Genomic DNA, 16,306 nt, shown 5'->3' on the forward strand with positions numbered 1-16,306 from the left:
GCGTTAATATCGTATTATCTTTCAACAGTTGCTTTCATTGTACAACAGTCGCATACAGACGCAAGATATATCGCAAGATTCGATGCGTTTACATTGCACAACGCTCGCTTAGATCGTGCGAAATTCGTACGAATACTTTTTTCATATGCGATTATTTCGGCAACAGTTGACGATTCATATCAAATTTTTTCGGTCGCACGAATATTTGGTCGCTTCTGCTCGCACGCCAATAGTGAAAGGGGCTTAAGGTTCACATTTACCGTTTTAATATATCTGACGTCGTATGTATTACAAGTCCGGTTTTTTTTTCGCCTATTACTCATTCATATTGTTTTTGATTTCTAGATCTGAGCGTCTCTCACGTGATAGAAATATGTATTGGATATATGCCGAATATTGTCCTTTATTTAAAAAAAACTATTAGAGAGAATGTTAAGGCCAAATCTACTGTATATCGCAGAAGTGTTATAATAATCTTTATACTCGAGCATGTTCTGTAATTCTGAATAATAATGGATAATACATTTACTGCTTGAATGCCGTAAAAAAGCTGTTGAATGTGTCGAATATCCTTGATCTTATTACAAAAAGTACTATTTGAGTCACAATGTCACATTATATGATTAGATTTATTTATCAAGGTACTGTGCCATAGTTTGCATTTCAAGTTAAGAACTACCTTTTGTTCAATGGAAGTAATTTACACACGCAGTTTTAAGGTCCCATGATGCATCGCTTTATAGACCTCAAACGATGCATTTGCGCTTTAAATTAAGAAAATATAAAAATGTTTGCTATTTTTCTACACTTGGTTTTTGTTGATAACCAAGAAGTTATAAAAAGATAATAAAATAAAACTCATAGGGTAAAGGAGGAGAACAGAGATTAAGATCTTTGGTTTGTCAAAAAAATGTTTGACATGCATATTTTTATTCCTTATTCCGCGTATTTTTATTATACGAAATGGCTGTTTTTAGTACCAAGATGAATTTAGATTTGATTGTCTAAATTGTTTGTTGTTTCAATGAATATCTATCATGCACTATACCCATCTTTCATCTCAGAGGATAAGTATTAGAAATCTTTTGCTGTCAACGAAAAGCAAGTTAAAGATCTGCAAGAACCGTTCGGCAGAAATTCTCAGTCGAGCAATTTGGAGCAAACATTAATTAGTTCGTTTTGTTTGTTTGGTATGTTTTTTTATACTACGAAGTGTTGTCATCTCTTCTTGTTGTTCAACAAAAACCCGTCGTAATTGTGCATATAGTAATACTACTAGAAATAGTTAATTATGCAATTAAATGTACCAACACCTAGATATAACAACAATTTTATTAACAAAAAAGGAAGTGTACATACTAGACCAACAGAATTTACGAATGATTACAAACTTTCAAAATCATTACTCATTTTTAATGAATAAAATATAAAAACGATAGTTCATTAATTTAAAGCAAAAGGTGCGTTAATTTTACAGTACGTCAGGGCAATAATAATCCGGTGCAAATAAAATAGGTAAGGAAATAAAAGTTAGCAATTAATGTACCATTTAATTGGCTTTTATGAAAATAACAATATCAGTAACACTAGTTAGTATTCCTTAAAAAAAACACTTTTAGTACAGTAACAGTAGTCATATCCACATCCGCTTCAATATCTGCATCAAAAACCGATAACAAAAATGTCACCAAAACATGCTTACTGAGTTGAACTAAAAATAATTTGAAGAAAGCTAAAGACACTGACTTCTGATCGAAAAATATAAAACTTTGTCCTCGGTTCTAATACAATGGTGTGTCGCTGTTTTCCGGTGAAGTTGGTTGAGCATTTGAGACTGCTTTGGTGTGTTTGCTATCAGTATGACCATAATCTTCAGTTCTATAAGTGTCGGACATTGCTGAGAGGTTTGAACTGCTAACGCCTCCACTTCGATGGACTATGGACACGCGAAGACATGTTTGTTTGATGATCTTTCGAAATGTTTTGTCCCCTATGTAATAAATAATTGGGTTGACAACGTTATTTACGAAATAAAGTCTGGCTAGCAAAGGTAGAGACCCCACTACCAAAGGTGTGTTCGGAATCGTATCCCCTTTGTTGAAAGTGGAGTTGGCATCCAGTATACAATCTGGAAGGTAGGAGACGACGAAAGCTACAGTTATGGCTATCATTATCTTTGTGATCCGGGGATTTATCTTGTGTTCTGTTACTTCTGCCTTGTTATGGCGGCGGATGTTTAGAATGATCAGGGTATATAGGATTAGCAGGCTGAAGAACACAACCATGTAGACCCCGAATGTAACGATAGTGTAGACAAATGGGTAGATGGTGTGTTTAACATCACTGTCAGTGGAACATTTGTATCCAATAACACCCCCATCGTAATGTTTGTACTGTGTACCTTTTAAAATAAGAAACGGCCATGAAAACAGAACGGCCACAAACATAGTAAAAATGCACAAGTTCCGAGTTAATTTGGTAGAAATGTTGGTGCTTAAAGGCCAACGAATTTTCTGATATCTGCAAACCGCCATCAGAAAGATGATTAACGCCGAACCTATTTTAAGAATTTGTCCTGAAAACTTTCCGACTTTACATAGTTTTTCGTCATAAAAGACTAGAGGAAGTAGGTTGTCTGCCAATTCCACTGGTATGCCAATACAGCAAGACAAAAGATCTACGATAGCTAGTGTAAGGAGGTAAACTCTGAAGGTGGAAGGACGATACTTGAGGCCGTACACAAGAATTGTGGCGATATTTCCAATGACACCAAAAGGGATATGTATGAATAGGAAAACAATAGTGGGCATTCGTTGATGCACTTTTAAATTGTTGAGTTCTTCCAATGTCTTGTAGTTCAATTGCTCACCATTTTCTGTGACGTTCAACATTTTTGAGGATGTTGAAGATATTGGTCAAATTTTTCTCGTATGTTATATATAATCAAGTTTCTGAGTTAAGGTCATTCCGGGTACCTTAAAAATAGAAATATGATAATATACGTAATTTATATTTGTTAAATTGTTTGATATGATCGTGTTTCTTCAGTTTATTATTTCTTTTTTATATAAAAAAACATGCAAGATGATTTGGAGAAAACATTTTATTTAACCTTATAAATAGATCCTAGTAACCTGTTATTCATATCTCAAAAAGAGTCAAATGTTAAATACAATCGTTCGATACTATTTTCAAACATGGTTATATCTAGCATGAAGATGTACGTAACACAATCCATGCCGTTACATCAGTAGATTTAATTTTTGGCCAAAGCTATCCAGTTAAGGTCAGACGACACGTTCCTCAATTTTATATAACATTTGTTACTACTACTCTGACAAGCTTTCTTGCAAAAATTAGGATACCTTATCAGAAATTGCTGCAAAATACTAGATAATGCAATTTCCTACATACTCTTCTTGAAAATACACTTGAATTGCTTATATAAAAATAAATAAATAATACAGCACAGCGAAATTCACTATATTTGGCCGGGCTTTGAACTCACAACCTCTAGAACATACGCTCCTGGCAGAGAGCGGCCACGGCTCTAACCACGCGGCCATCTAGGCATATATCCATACACAAGTAAATTTTATTCATTTTAAAAATCATTATAAAAAAAATAATGTTTATTTGGAACTCTTTATTACGAGGAGTTACAAAAAAGATGCTCGAGGAACGCGTCGTCTGACCTTAAACCAAATCCCATTTTGCAGAGTTAATTTTGTTTCAAGCTATACGCATCAGGTTTTTTTTATAATTTATTATAAAATAGGTATCTTAGCTGCAAAATTACTAGAAGAACAATTTGTCACTGTTGCTATCAATTTTAGCAATATCTTAAAACGACGCCTTTATAATCATAGTCTTTATTCGTTGGTAGGTTAGAGATAATTTAAAATAATAGTTGATTTATTTGGCTCTGTGCATAACTCTTGTTTCAAATAAAATAAAGATCAGCTTTGTCTATTTCTACATCAAACGTACAATATCCCTTTAAACTTAAGACAGACACAACTCTGCGGGCACAATCATGCACAGTATGAACAGTGTTATGTAGCTATGTTTATAAACACATGCACCAAAGCAGCATGTACGATATCCGACTGCGGCTGTTTTAAGTCATGAACTGGAAATGTTTCAGTCTCTGTACACCCAGAGTGTATTGTAAGGAAAATGACCCGTCTTATAGAGGACTAAGTAACGATGGCGCTAGTATACATGCATTTGATTTGTCATAATTTGACACAAACTTTAAATTATAAAGTTGATTTTTACAAACTTTCCACGCGTTGTTGAAAAAACTTTGCTTTTTTATTACATTCATCGAAAATTATATAATAAATCCGTGATGAAGCATAAAATTGTATTTTTGGTATGGTCCAGCAAAATTGTTTATCTTAATGACACTTTAAGATGTAAATGGCTGTTTACTTATTTTTCTAAGGTTCACTTTAACCGTTTGAATATATCTGACGTGTAATGAATAACAAGTCCGGTTTTTTTTTCGCCTTTTAGTCATTCATATTGTTATTAATTTCTAGATCTGAGCGTCTTTCACGTGACAGAAATATGTATTGGATATATGCCGAGTACTGTCCTTTGTTTTAAAAAAAAACTATCATAGAGAATGTTAAGTCCAAATCTACTGTATATCACAGTAGTGTTTTAATACTGTTTACACTCGAGCATGGTCGGTAATCCTGAATAATAGTGGATAATACGTTAACACCTTAAATGCCGTAAAAAGCTGTTGAATGTGTCGAATAACCTTGATCTTATTACAAAAAGTACTATTTGAGTCACAATGTCACATTATATGATTAGATTTATTAATCAAGGTGCTGTGCCATAGTTTGCATTTCAAGGTAAGAACTACCTTTTGTTCAATGGTAGTAATTTCCATACGCAGTTTTAATGTCCCATGATGCATCGCTTTATAGACCTCAAACGATGCATTTGAGTTTTAAATTAAGGAAATGTGAAGAAAATGTTTGCTATTTTTCTACACTTGGTTTTTGTTGATAACCAAGATGTTATAAAAGGGCAATAAAATAAAACTCATAGGGTAAAGGAGGAGAACAGAGATTAAGATCTTTGGTTTGTCAAAAAATGTTTGACATGCATATTTTTATTCTTAATTCCGCGTATTTTCATTATACGAAATTGCTGTTTTTAGTACCAAGACGATTTAAGATTTGATTATCCAAATTGTTTGTTGTTTGAATGAATATTTATCATGCACTATACCCATCTTTCACCTCATAGGATAAGTATTAAAAATCTTTAGTTGTCAACGAAAAGCAAGTTAAATTGAAAGAACCGTTCGGCAGAAATTCTCAGTCGAGAAATTTGGAGCAAACATTAATAAGTTCGTTTGTTTGTTTGGTATGTTTTTTTTATACTACGACGTGTTGTCATCTCTTCTTGTTGTTTAACAAAAACTCGTCGTAATTATGCAAATAGTAATACTACTAGAAATAGTTAATTATGCAATTAAATGTACCAACACCTAGATAAAACAACAATTTAATAACAAAAAAAGGAAGTGTACATATTAGACCAACAGAATTTACGCATGATTACAAACTTTCAACAAAATCATTACTTATTTTTAATGAATAAAATATAAAAACGATAGTTCATTAATTTAAAGCAAAAGGTGCGTTAATTTTACAGTACGTCAGGGCAATAATAATCCGATGCAAATAAAATAGGTAAGGAAATAAAAGTTAGCAATTAATGTACCATTTAATTGGCTTTTATGAAAATAACAATATCAGTAACACTAGTTAGTATTCCAAAAAAAAAAACACTTTTAGTACAGTAACAGTAGTCATATCCACATCCGCTTCAATATCTGCATCAAAAACCGATAACAAAAATGTCACCAAAACATGCTTACTGAGTTGAACTAAAAATAATTTGAAGAAAGCTAAAGACACTGACTTCTGATCGAAAAATATAAAACTTTGTCCTCGGTTCTATTACAATGGTGTGTCGCTGTTTTCCGGTGAAGTTGGTTGAGCATTTGAGACTGCTTTGGTGTGTTTGCTATCAGTATGACCATAGTCTTCAGTTCTATAAGTGTCGGACATTGCTGAGAGGTTTGAACTGCTAACGCCTCCACTTCGATGGACTATGGACACGCGAAGACATGTTTGTTTGATGATCTTTCGAAATGTTTTGTCCCCTATGTAATAAATAATTGGGTTGACAACGTTATTTACGAAATAAAGTCTGGCTAGCAAAGGTAGAGACCCCACTACCAAAGGTGTGTTCGGAATCGTATCCCCTTTGTTGAAAGTGGAGTTGGCATCCAGTATACAATCTGGAAGGTAGGAGACGACGAAAGCTACAGTTATGGCTATCATTATCTTTGTGATCCGGGGATTTATCTTGTGTTCTGTTACTTCTGCCTTGTTATGGCGGCGGATGTTTAGAATGATCAGGGTATATAGGATTAGCAGGCTGAAGAACACAACCATGTAGACCCCGAATGTAACGATAGTGTAGACAAATGGGTAGATGGTGTGTTTAACATCACTATCAGTGGAACATTTGTATCCAATAACACCCCCATCGTAATGTTTGTACTGTGTACCTTTTAAAATAAGAAACGGCCATGAAAACAAAACGGCCACAAACATAGTAAAAATGCACAAGTTCCGAGTTAATTTGGTAGAAATGTTGGTGCTTAAAGGCCAACGAATTTTCTGATATCTGCAAACCGCCATCAGAAAGATGATTAACGCCGAACCTATTTTAAGAATTTGTCCTGAAAACTTTCCGACTTTACATAGTTTTTCGTCATAAAAGACTAGAGGAAGTAGGTTGTCTGCCAATTCCACTGGTATGCCAATACAGCAAGACAAAAGATCTACGATAGCTAGTGTAAGGAGGTAAACTCTGAAGGTGGAAGGACGATACTTGAGGCCGTACACAAGAATTGTGGCGATATTTCCAATGACACCAAAAGGGATATGTATGAATAGGAAAACAATAGTGGGCATTCGTTGATGCACTTTTAAATTGTTGAGTTCTTCCAATGTCGTGTAGTTCAATTGCTCACCATTTTCTGTGACGTTCAACATTTTTGAGGATGTTGGAGATATTGGTGAATTTTTTCTCGTATGTTATATATAATCAAGTTTCTGAATTAAGGTCATTCCGGGTACCTTAAAAATAGAAATATGATAATATGCGTAAATTAATATTTGTTGAATTGTTCGATATGATTGTGTTTCCTCAATTTATTGTTTCTCTTTTATATAAAAACGTGCAAGAAGAGTCAAATCTTAAATACAATCGTTCGATACTATTTTTAAACATGGTTATATCTAAATGTGCCTAATACAATCAACGTCGTTACGTCAGTATATGTAATTTTTGGCCAAAGCTATCCAGATAAGGTCAGACGGCACGTTCCTCAACTTTTTATAACATTTTCCAGGAATTTGTTAATGGTTTACTACTACTCTGACAAGCGTTCTTGCAAAAAATTAGGATACATTAATATACATTTCTGTAAAATACTAGATAGTGCAATTTCCTACATACTCTTCTTGAAAATACACTTGAATTGCTTATATAAAAATAAATAAATAATACAGCACAGCGAAATTCACTATATTTGGCCGGGCTTTGAACTCACAACCTCTAGAACATACGCTCCTGGCAGAGAGCGGCCACGGCTCTAACCACTCGGTCATCTAGGCATATATCCATATACAAGTAAATTTTGATCATTATTAAAATCATTATAAAAATAATCATGTTTATTTGGAACTCTTTCTAACGAGGAGATACAAAAAAGATGCTGGGGGAACGCGTCGTCTGACCTTAAACCAAATCCCATTTTGCAGAGTTAATTTTGTTTCAAGCTATACGCATCAGTTTTTTTATAATTCATTATAAAATAGGTATCTTACCTGCAAAACTGCTCAAAGAACAATTTGTCACTGTTGCTATCAATTTTGGCAATATCTTAAAGTGACGCCTTTATGATCATAGTCTTTATTCGTTTATAGGTTAGCGACAATTCGAAACAATAGGTGAGTTATTGGCTCTGTGCATATTTCTTGTTTCAAATAAAATAAAGATAAGCTTTGTTTACTTCTACATCAAACGTACAAAATCCTTGTAAAGTTAAGACAGACACAACTCTGCGGCCACAATCATGCACAGTATGAACAGTGTTATGTAACAATGTTTATGATTGTAACACATGCACCAAAGCACCATGTATGATATCCAACTGCAGCTCTTTTATGTCATGAACCGGAAATGGTTCAGTCTCTGTACACCCAGAGTGTATCGTAAGGAAATTGACCGTCTTGTAGAGAACAATGTAACGATGGCACTAGTATACAAGCATTTACTTTGTCATAATTTGACACGAACTTTAAATCATATTTGAGTTGATTTTTATAAACTTTTCCACGCGTTGTTGAAAAGCCCTTTTATTACATTGATCGAAAATAATAAAACCGAGATGAAGCATAAAATTGTTTAAATTATATTCTTTGCATGGTCCAGCAAAATTGTTTATCTTAATGACACTTTAAGATGTAAATGTCTGTTTACTTATTTTTCTAAGGTTCACTTTTACCGTTTGAATATATCGACGTGTAATGTATAACACGTCCGGGTTTTTTTCTTTTTTCGCCTATTAGTCATTTATATTGTTATTAATTTCTAGATCTGAGCGTCTCTCACGTGACAGAAATATGCATTGGATATATGCCGAGTACTGTCCTTTGTTTTTAAAAAAAACTATCAGAGAGAATGTTAAGTCCAAATCTACTGTATATCACAGTAGTGTTTTAATACTGTTTACACTCGAGCATGGTCGGTAATCCTGAATAATAATGGATAATACGTTAACACCTTAAATGCCGTAAAAAGCTGTTAAATGTGTTGAATAAACTTGATCTTATTACAAAAAGTACTATTTGAGTCGCAATGTCACATTATATGATTAGATTTATTAATCAAGGTGCTGTGCAATAGTTTGCATTTCAAGGTAAGAACTACGTTTTGTTCAATGGTAGTAATTTCCATACGCAGTTTTAAGGTCCTATGATGCATCGCTTTATAGACGTCAAGCGATGCATTTGCGTTTTAAATTAAGGAAATATGAAAATGTTTGCTATTTTTCTACACTTGGTTTTTGTTGATAACCAAGATGTTATAAAAAGGTTACCGTAATAAAATAAAACTCATAGGGTAAAGAAGGAGAGCAGAGATTAAGATTTGTCAACAAAATGTTTGACATACATGTTTTTATTCTAAATTCCGCGTATTTTCATAATACGAATTGCCTGTTTTTAGTACCTAGATGAATTGAGATCTGATTGTCCAAATTGTTTATTGTTTGAATGAATATCTATCACTATACCCCTCTTTCACCTCATAGGATAAGTATTAAAAATCTTTAGTTGTCAACGAAAAGCATGTTAAAGATCTGCAAGAACCGTTCGGCAGAAATTCTCAGTCGAGCAATTTGGAACAAACATTAATTAGTTCGTATGTTCGTTTGGTATGTTTTTTATACCACGAAGTGTTGTCATTTTTTTCTTGTTGTTCAACAAAAATCCGTCGTAATAATGCGTATAGTAATTCTGCCAGAAATAGTTAATTATGCAATTAAATGTACCAACACCTAGATATAACAACAATTTATTAACAAAAAAGGAAGTGTACATATTAGACCAACAGAATTTACGAATGATTACAAACTTTCAAAATCATTACTCATTTTTAATGAATAAAATATAAAAACGATAGTTCATTAATTTTAAGCAAAAGGTGCGTTAATTTTACAGTACGTCATGGCAATAATAATCCGATGCAAATAAAATAGGTAAGGAAATAAAAGTTAGCAATTAATGTACCATTTAATTGGCTTTTGTGAAAGTAACAGTATCAGTAACACTACTTAGTATTCCTTAAAAACACGTTTAGTACAGTAACAGTAGTTATATCCACATACGCTTCAATATCTGCATCAAAAACCGAAAACAAAAATGTCACCAAAACATGCTTACTGAGTTGAACTAAAAATAATTTGAAGAAAACTTAAGACACTGACTTCTGATGGAAAAATATAAAACTTTGTCCTCGGTTATATTACAATTGTGTGTCGCTGTTTTCCGGTGAAGTTGGTTGAGCATTTGAGACTGCTTTGGTGGGTTTGCTATCAGTATGACCATGGCATTCAGTTCTATAAGTGTCGGACATTGCTGAGACATTTGAACTGCTAACGCCTCCACTTCGATGGATTATGTAGACCACGCGAAGAAATTTTTGTTTGATGATCTTTCGAAATTTTGTGTCCCCTATGTAATAAATAATTGGGTTGACAACGTTATTTACGAAATAAAGTCTGGCTAGCAAGGGTAGAGACCCCACTACCAAAGGTGTGTAAGGAAGCGTATCCCCTTTGTTGAAAGTGGAGTTGGCATCCAGTATACAATCTGGAAGGTAGGAGACGACGAAAGCTACAGTAATGGCTATCATTATCTGTGTGATCCGGGGGTCAATCTTGTGTTCTGTTTCTTCTACCTTGTTATGGCGGCGGATGTTTAGAATGATCAGGGTATATAGGATTAGCAGGCTGAAGAACACAAACATGTAGAGACCGAATGTAACGATAGTGTAGACGAATGGGTAGATGGTGTGTTTAACATCACTGTCAACAGAACAGTCGTACCCAACAACACCTCCATCGTAGTGTTTGTACTGTGTGCCTTGCAAGATTAGAAACGGCCATGAAAACGAAACGGCCACAAACATTGTAAAAATGCACATTTTCCGAGCTATTTCTGTAGAAATGTTAGTGCTGAATGGCCGACAAATTTTCTGATATCTGCAAACCGCCATCAGAAAGATGATTAACGCCGAACCTATTTTAAGAATTTGTCCTGAAAACTTTCCGACTTTGCATAGCATTTCGTCATAGAACACTAGAGGAAGTAGGTTGTCTGCCAATTCCACTGGCATGCCAATAAAGCAAGACAAAAGATCTACGATAGCCAGTGTAAGGATGTAAACTCTGAAGGTTGAAGGACGATACTTGAGGCCGTACACAAGGATCGTGACGATATTTCCAACGACACCAAAAGGGATTAGTATGAATAGGAAAACAATAGTGGGCATTCGTTGATGCACTTTTAAATTGTTGAGTTCTTCCAATGTCTTGTAGTTCAGTTGCTCACCATTTTGTGTGACGTTCGACATGTTTGAAGATGTAGAAGAGGTTGGTCAAATATTTCCCGTATGTTATATATAATCAAGCTTCTGAATTGAGGTCATTCCGGGTACCTTAGAAATAAAGATATGATAATATACGTTAATGTATATTTGTTTAACTGCTCACTATGTTCGTGTTTCCTCAATTTGTTATTTCTTTTTTATATAAAAACGTACAAGATAAGGAAGCATTCTATTTAACCTTATGAATAGATCCTAGTAACCAGTTCATCATGTCTCAAAAACGAGTCAAATGTTAAATACAATTGTCCGATGCTATTTTCAAAAATGGGTATCTCTAGCATGAAGATGTACAAAATACTATCCATGTCGTTACATCAGTTGATTTATATTTGGCCGAAGCTATCAGGTTAAACCAAACCCTTTTTTGCAATTAATTTTGTTTCAAGCTATGCGCTTCAGTTTTGTTGTAAAAGACATGGTTGTTCTTTAAACAAAACTCTAAATTAAAGCATTAGTTTGTTGAAAAATGTGATTTCGTATAACAGTACAAAAGTGTCTCAGTCTTTTTCTTTCTACTTTATACATGCGTGAAGAGTGGGTTTTTTGTTTTTTGTTGTTTTTTAAAGATATGATGACTTCATTAGATAAATTATCAGATTATTTTTCATTCACAAAGATTCCCCGATGCCTCGCTCAATGGGTTGTTGTGATCCTGAAGATAAAATGATGTGTTCTTAAAAAATTATACATGTATATTTATTTGAAATAAAACGAATTCAACAATGCTATTTAAGCTTTTTACAAATTTATACAATTGCAACATGTTTGTCAAGTAATATGCAATGGAACATAGATGAAAAATAAATTACTGTTAAACGAATTGCTGATATTACATGAAAAACCAACATCAGTTATATTTTTGAAAAATCATTTAAATCTTACCTTTATGGACAAATGTAACACTATCATATGGATTGTATGCACCGAAGACGCATGTTTATACCAGTATAACAATTAATGTGCATATTTATTAAAATTAAAATTTCCTCATAGTGTATCATTACCGCTTTTAATGACAAAGAACAATTCAGCAGCGTAGATATTGTTTGTGTGGAATTTGGAAAAAACAAAATCTATCTCTTATCACGAGGAAACATATCAAGTCAACAAGACGGGGTTTTCTCTGTCGTACATGTTTAACGAGTTTTCTACATTTAAAAGACACACTAATGGAAGATTGATATGGAAATTTTTTCAAGTCTCTTTATCAAAATATATTGTAAACATTGAAAACTAAAGAGCAAAAAGGTCATATGCGTCCCTACTCATAGGGATGACACTGACCCCTCTTCCTTTCTTTTTCTTTGTATTAACTCTCGATATGAATATTTATAAGATAAAAAAAATATCATAAAACTTTACTTAAGTAGCAGTTACTTTCGTTATAGTTAAAGGACAGGCACCTGACGTCAATTATTTTTTTCTCAAAAATATACCTGTACCTAATAATAAACAAGTTACACATCGCTGCCATCTTAGATTTATTTAAAACTACCCCATCAGTTGGAATTTTTGCTGGAAGCTCATCGCTAAAATTATTTTGCGCTCCTCGTCATTTTCCAATCGGTCCTTGAACTTACAACAACTTTCTTAAGCTTACAACAGTTTCAACCAAAACGGCGCATTACACCTGTCATTTAGGGTGAGAACCAGAACTTGGGTTTGAACCCTTTGTATATCATATATACAATAAAATATGTCATTAATAAAAAATCCACCCCCCCCCCCAAAAAAAAATTGCATCAACTGCCTTAGATACGCGATAAATGTCCAAGGGTATTCTGGACGTTTACACCTTCAGGTAAATGAGATACATTGTATCCCTGCACCTTCATCTTCGCCATCTTTGCTTTTCATGATTTTTTGGATGAGTCTGCCCCCCCCCCCACTTTACAAAACGATGCTACGTGCCTGTTTTAACTGGTTGAGACACAAGTTCTCGAGTACAGTGCCTCCCCAACGATGGTCTAACCACATCGCTTTAAAAGCCTATATATTTTCTGGGATTGAACATAGTTCTACAAACTTGTCAAGGCTCGCGGAATATCATTGGAAGTAAACAATGCGAATGTAGAGATTGCCTATCCCGTTAGTATATACGATCCTGCTTATGGTTTTTGCTTTTAAAGGTTCAATGAGCTATGTTTTATTTAATTTCTTTGCTCCACAATATTCACGACAACAATACCTGGTTTTATGGAATGAAAGCTTTCATATAAATCGGCGACTTTTTCACTCCCGGTACAGGTCCTTACAAAACACTATGAATAAAACATTCCGTGTTTTCCCTAGGTTATAACTTAATTCGAATTTTATAGCATCGTTTATTATGTTCTGATATTCGGTAGTCAACATGTTTTCAAGCTGTATTAATGCCGTGGAGTGTATATAACCCGTTGTTTAATTCGATTAAAATATAAATATGCAAGGGGCGCAACTTAAGTTCTCGCTAGATAGCGCCACCACATCACCAAGTTTTTGTAATAAAATCCGCCAAGGGTTTATGAGGAGCAAAGCGGACCGAAAACCCTTGGCTAGCGAAGATACTGCACCGTGTGTTTATGTTAATATTTTCAAATATATACGCTTTCTTAATTATGTTTATATAAACTTTGGTAATAAAAATTAATATTTAAGTAATAAAAAACTGACAGTATGCATTATCCGCGTCATCATAATTTGTATGTTGATCGACGCCATTTGAAAATATATTGCCAATGTAACCACTTTGTGAAAATGTATAAACTTCTAATATTCTTCTCTGTACCTTCTTCTTCTCTGTACCTTCACAGTCGTTGGAGATAAAGTAAATGCATGGTTATTAATCCTCCCGCAAACAAAGTTTGGGGGGGGGGGGGTATATAGGAATCACCTTGTCCGTCCGTCCGTCCGTCTGTCTGTGCAAAACTTGTGTCCGTTCATATATTTTTTATGGAGAAACATTGGTAGTTCTTACTTCACACAAAGATTGCCTATGACCTTAGGGTGTGTCATGACCTTGAAACAAGGTCATTCCGGCAAGGACAAGGTCACTGGCAGAAAAAAATGCAAAATTCGTTTACAGTCCGTATCTTTCTTATGGGGAAACATTGGAAGTTCTTACTTCACACAAAGATTGTTTATGACCTAAGGATGTGTCATGACCTTGACCCAAGGTCATTTGGGCAAGGGCAAGGTCACTGGCAGAAAAAGTGCGGCGAAATTCGTGTATGGTCCATATCTTTCTTATGGAGAAACATTGGAAGATCTTAATTCACATAAAGATTGCTTAAAGCATAAGGGTGTGTGAAAACTTTGACCCAAGGTTAATTGAGGAAGTTCAAGGTCATTGTTAAAAAATGCTTAATTTCTGTCTGTATCATGTCTTGTACTAAAGGAAATAATTGGAAGCTAATATTTGACACAAAGCTTGTTTGTCTCAGGCCACATAAAATTAATTTTTAGATTCTTATCCCCGTCTCACTGAAAATGGCCTGGCCCAATGATTTTTTTTTTTGAAAAAAATATGTGTGGAAAAAAAATTTCGGAAAAAAAATCGGGCTCAGTATACCAATAATTTAAAATGTTTATATTAAAGGACACAGACCACAATTATTTTTCCCTCTTATTCCTTTATACAAAAATAAATCATATAAAAAATTCTACTGGCTCAAATGAGTTCAAATACAGCATACCTATAGAATGACACTAGTCCAACAACATATCCAAACTACAGGAAAATCAATCGAGAGGGGACTGGGATATGACCCTAAAATAACCCCTACCATGAAAAATTCACTTTCACTTTGGAATTTGTGTAAACGTTGGCCTCTTTACACCCTTTCTATTGCGCCTGTAAAGATAATTTTTCTAAATTTTTCCTGCCTGTATTTTTTTCAAACCTTCTTCTTTCCATCCATACCATAAAAGGAACCAAATTCGACCATTTAGTACCCCTAGGAATTTTTGAAATAATACATACAATTTTAGAATGGAACTACTTGCCTTGTTAATTACCACGGGGTAAAAAAATAGTGGTATGCGACCTAAATGGCTGCTTGACATGTGGATTTTCGTTTGATTCGAGTCATGTTTGTTAACATAAGGATGCAAATGTCCTCAGGCATTAACAGTTAACTTGAAATAAAATGGAATCTAAAGAATGGAAATTGGTTTGTGTACTCACATTAGCATTAACAGTTTAAAAAAAATAGAGCAGTTGTTATTTATAGAAAATGGACGGTGAAATAGATTCCTCCAATATTTTCTATAATCGAAAAAATACATGAACTATGATTTGTTCTTAGCAGGGGCGTATCAATTGTGAGCTTGCTCACAGTACCTCTAGTTATTTCCAAGTGTCTTCTTCCTAAATTGTGACATTCACTGCCCATAGAGGGGGATGGAATGGGGTGGGGGTTATATATAGTAAACATGTATTTCATATTGATCTCTTTACTCACTCTGGTAGCCTATTGCCGTTGGCCGTGCGCCGTCGTTTACAATTAAATATATTTTAACTCATCTTGAAAACTGCAAGATAAATTTCCACTTGATCGAAAATGTTCTTTTTTAGGAAGTCCACTTTGATTTCCCGTACATTGTATGCGTGTAGCAATAACCTGTATACATGTTATGAGCATTATAAATGAAACTGTAATTATTATAAAATACTAACGATTAAAGGCTTGCAAGGTTCTTTTTACCAAACGTTTACAATTTTTAGCTTTTTGGTTTTTTTTTCTTTTTCCGGATTTGCTTTTATGCTTTAAATCATTCAATTAAAAATGTTCACCCGAGTGCACTGACATGCTTACATTTAATCGATAAATAAATGTTTTTACACCTCTCATAAAATACAGTGGGTGCAACTGTTTCACACTTGCGGTAAGCTTTGCTTGATTAAAACCGTTCCCGATAGGAAAAATGTTCATATACTAGTATACTAAAAAATTTAATCATCGGGTAATCGGACTCACTGAAGTAATGAACTAAAGGAACGCAGGCGTTTTCACTATTCGTGTTATTTCCCTCTTTGCTGCTTTGG

General features: G+C 34.1%; 1 protein-coding gene and 1 non-coding gene across 3 annotated transcripts in view; one reads left to right on the top strand and one right to left on the bottom strand.

Moving 5' to 3' along the window:
* The window catches only part of LOC105317392 (p53 and DNA damage-regulated protein 1), a 78,325-nt gene that overhangs the window by 27,603 nt on the left and 34,416 nt on the right, over window positions 1-16,306 (top strand). The gene's annotated exons all lie outside the window — the stretch shown is intronic.
* LOC109617265 (uncharacterized) lies at window positions 10,651-12,226 on the bottom strand. Its single transcript, XR_010707974.1, has 3 exons — window positions 12,163-12,226; window positions 11,459-11,932; window positions 10,651-11,328 (listed from the first exon to the last, which is right to left on the bottom strand). It is a non-coding gene; the product is annotated as an uncharacterized protein (transcript).

This window comes from Magallana gigas, chromosome 7, assembly GCF_963853765.1.
Source record: "Magallana gigas chromosome 7, xbMagGiga1.1, whole genome shotgun sequence".
NCBI classification, from domain to species: domain Eukaryota; kingdom Metazoa; phylum Mollusca; class Bivalvia; order Ostreida; family Ostreidae; genus Magallana; species Magallana gigas.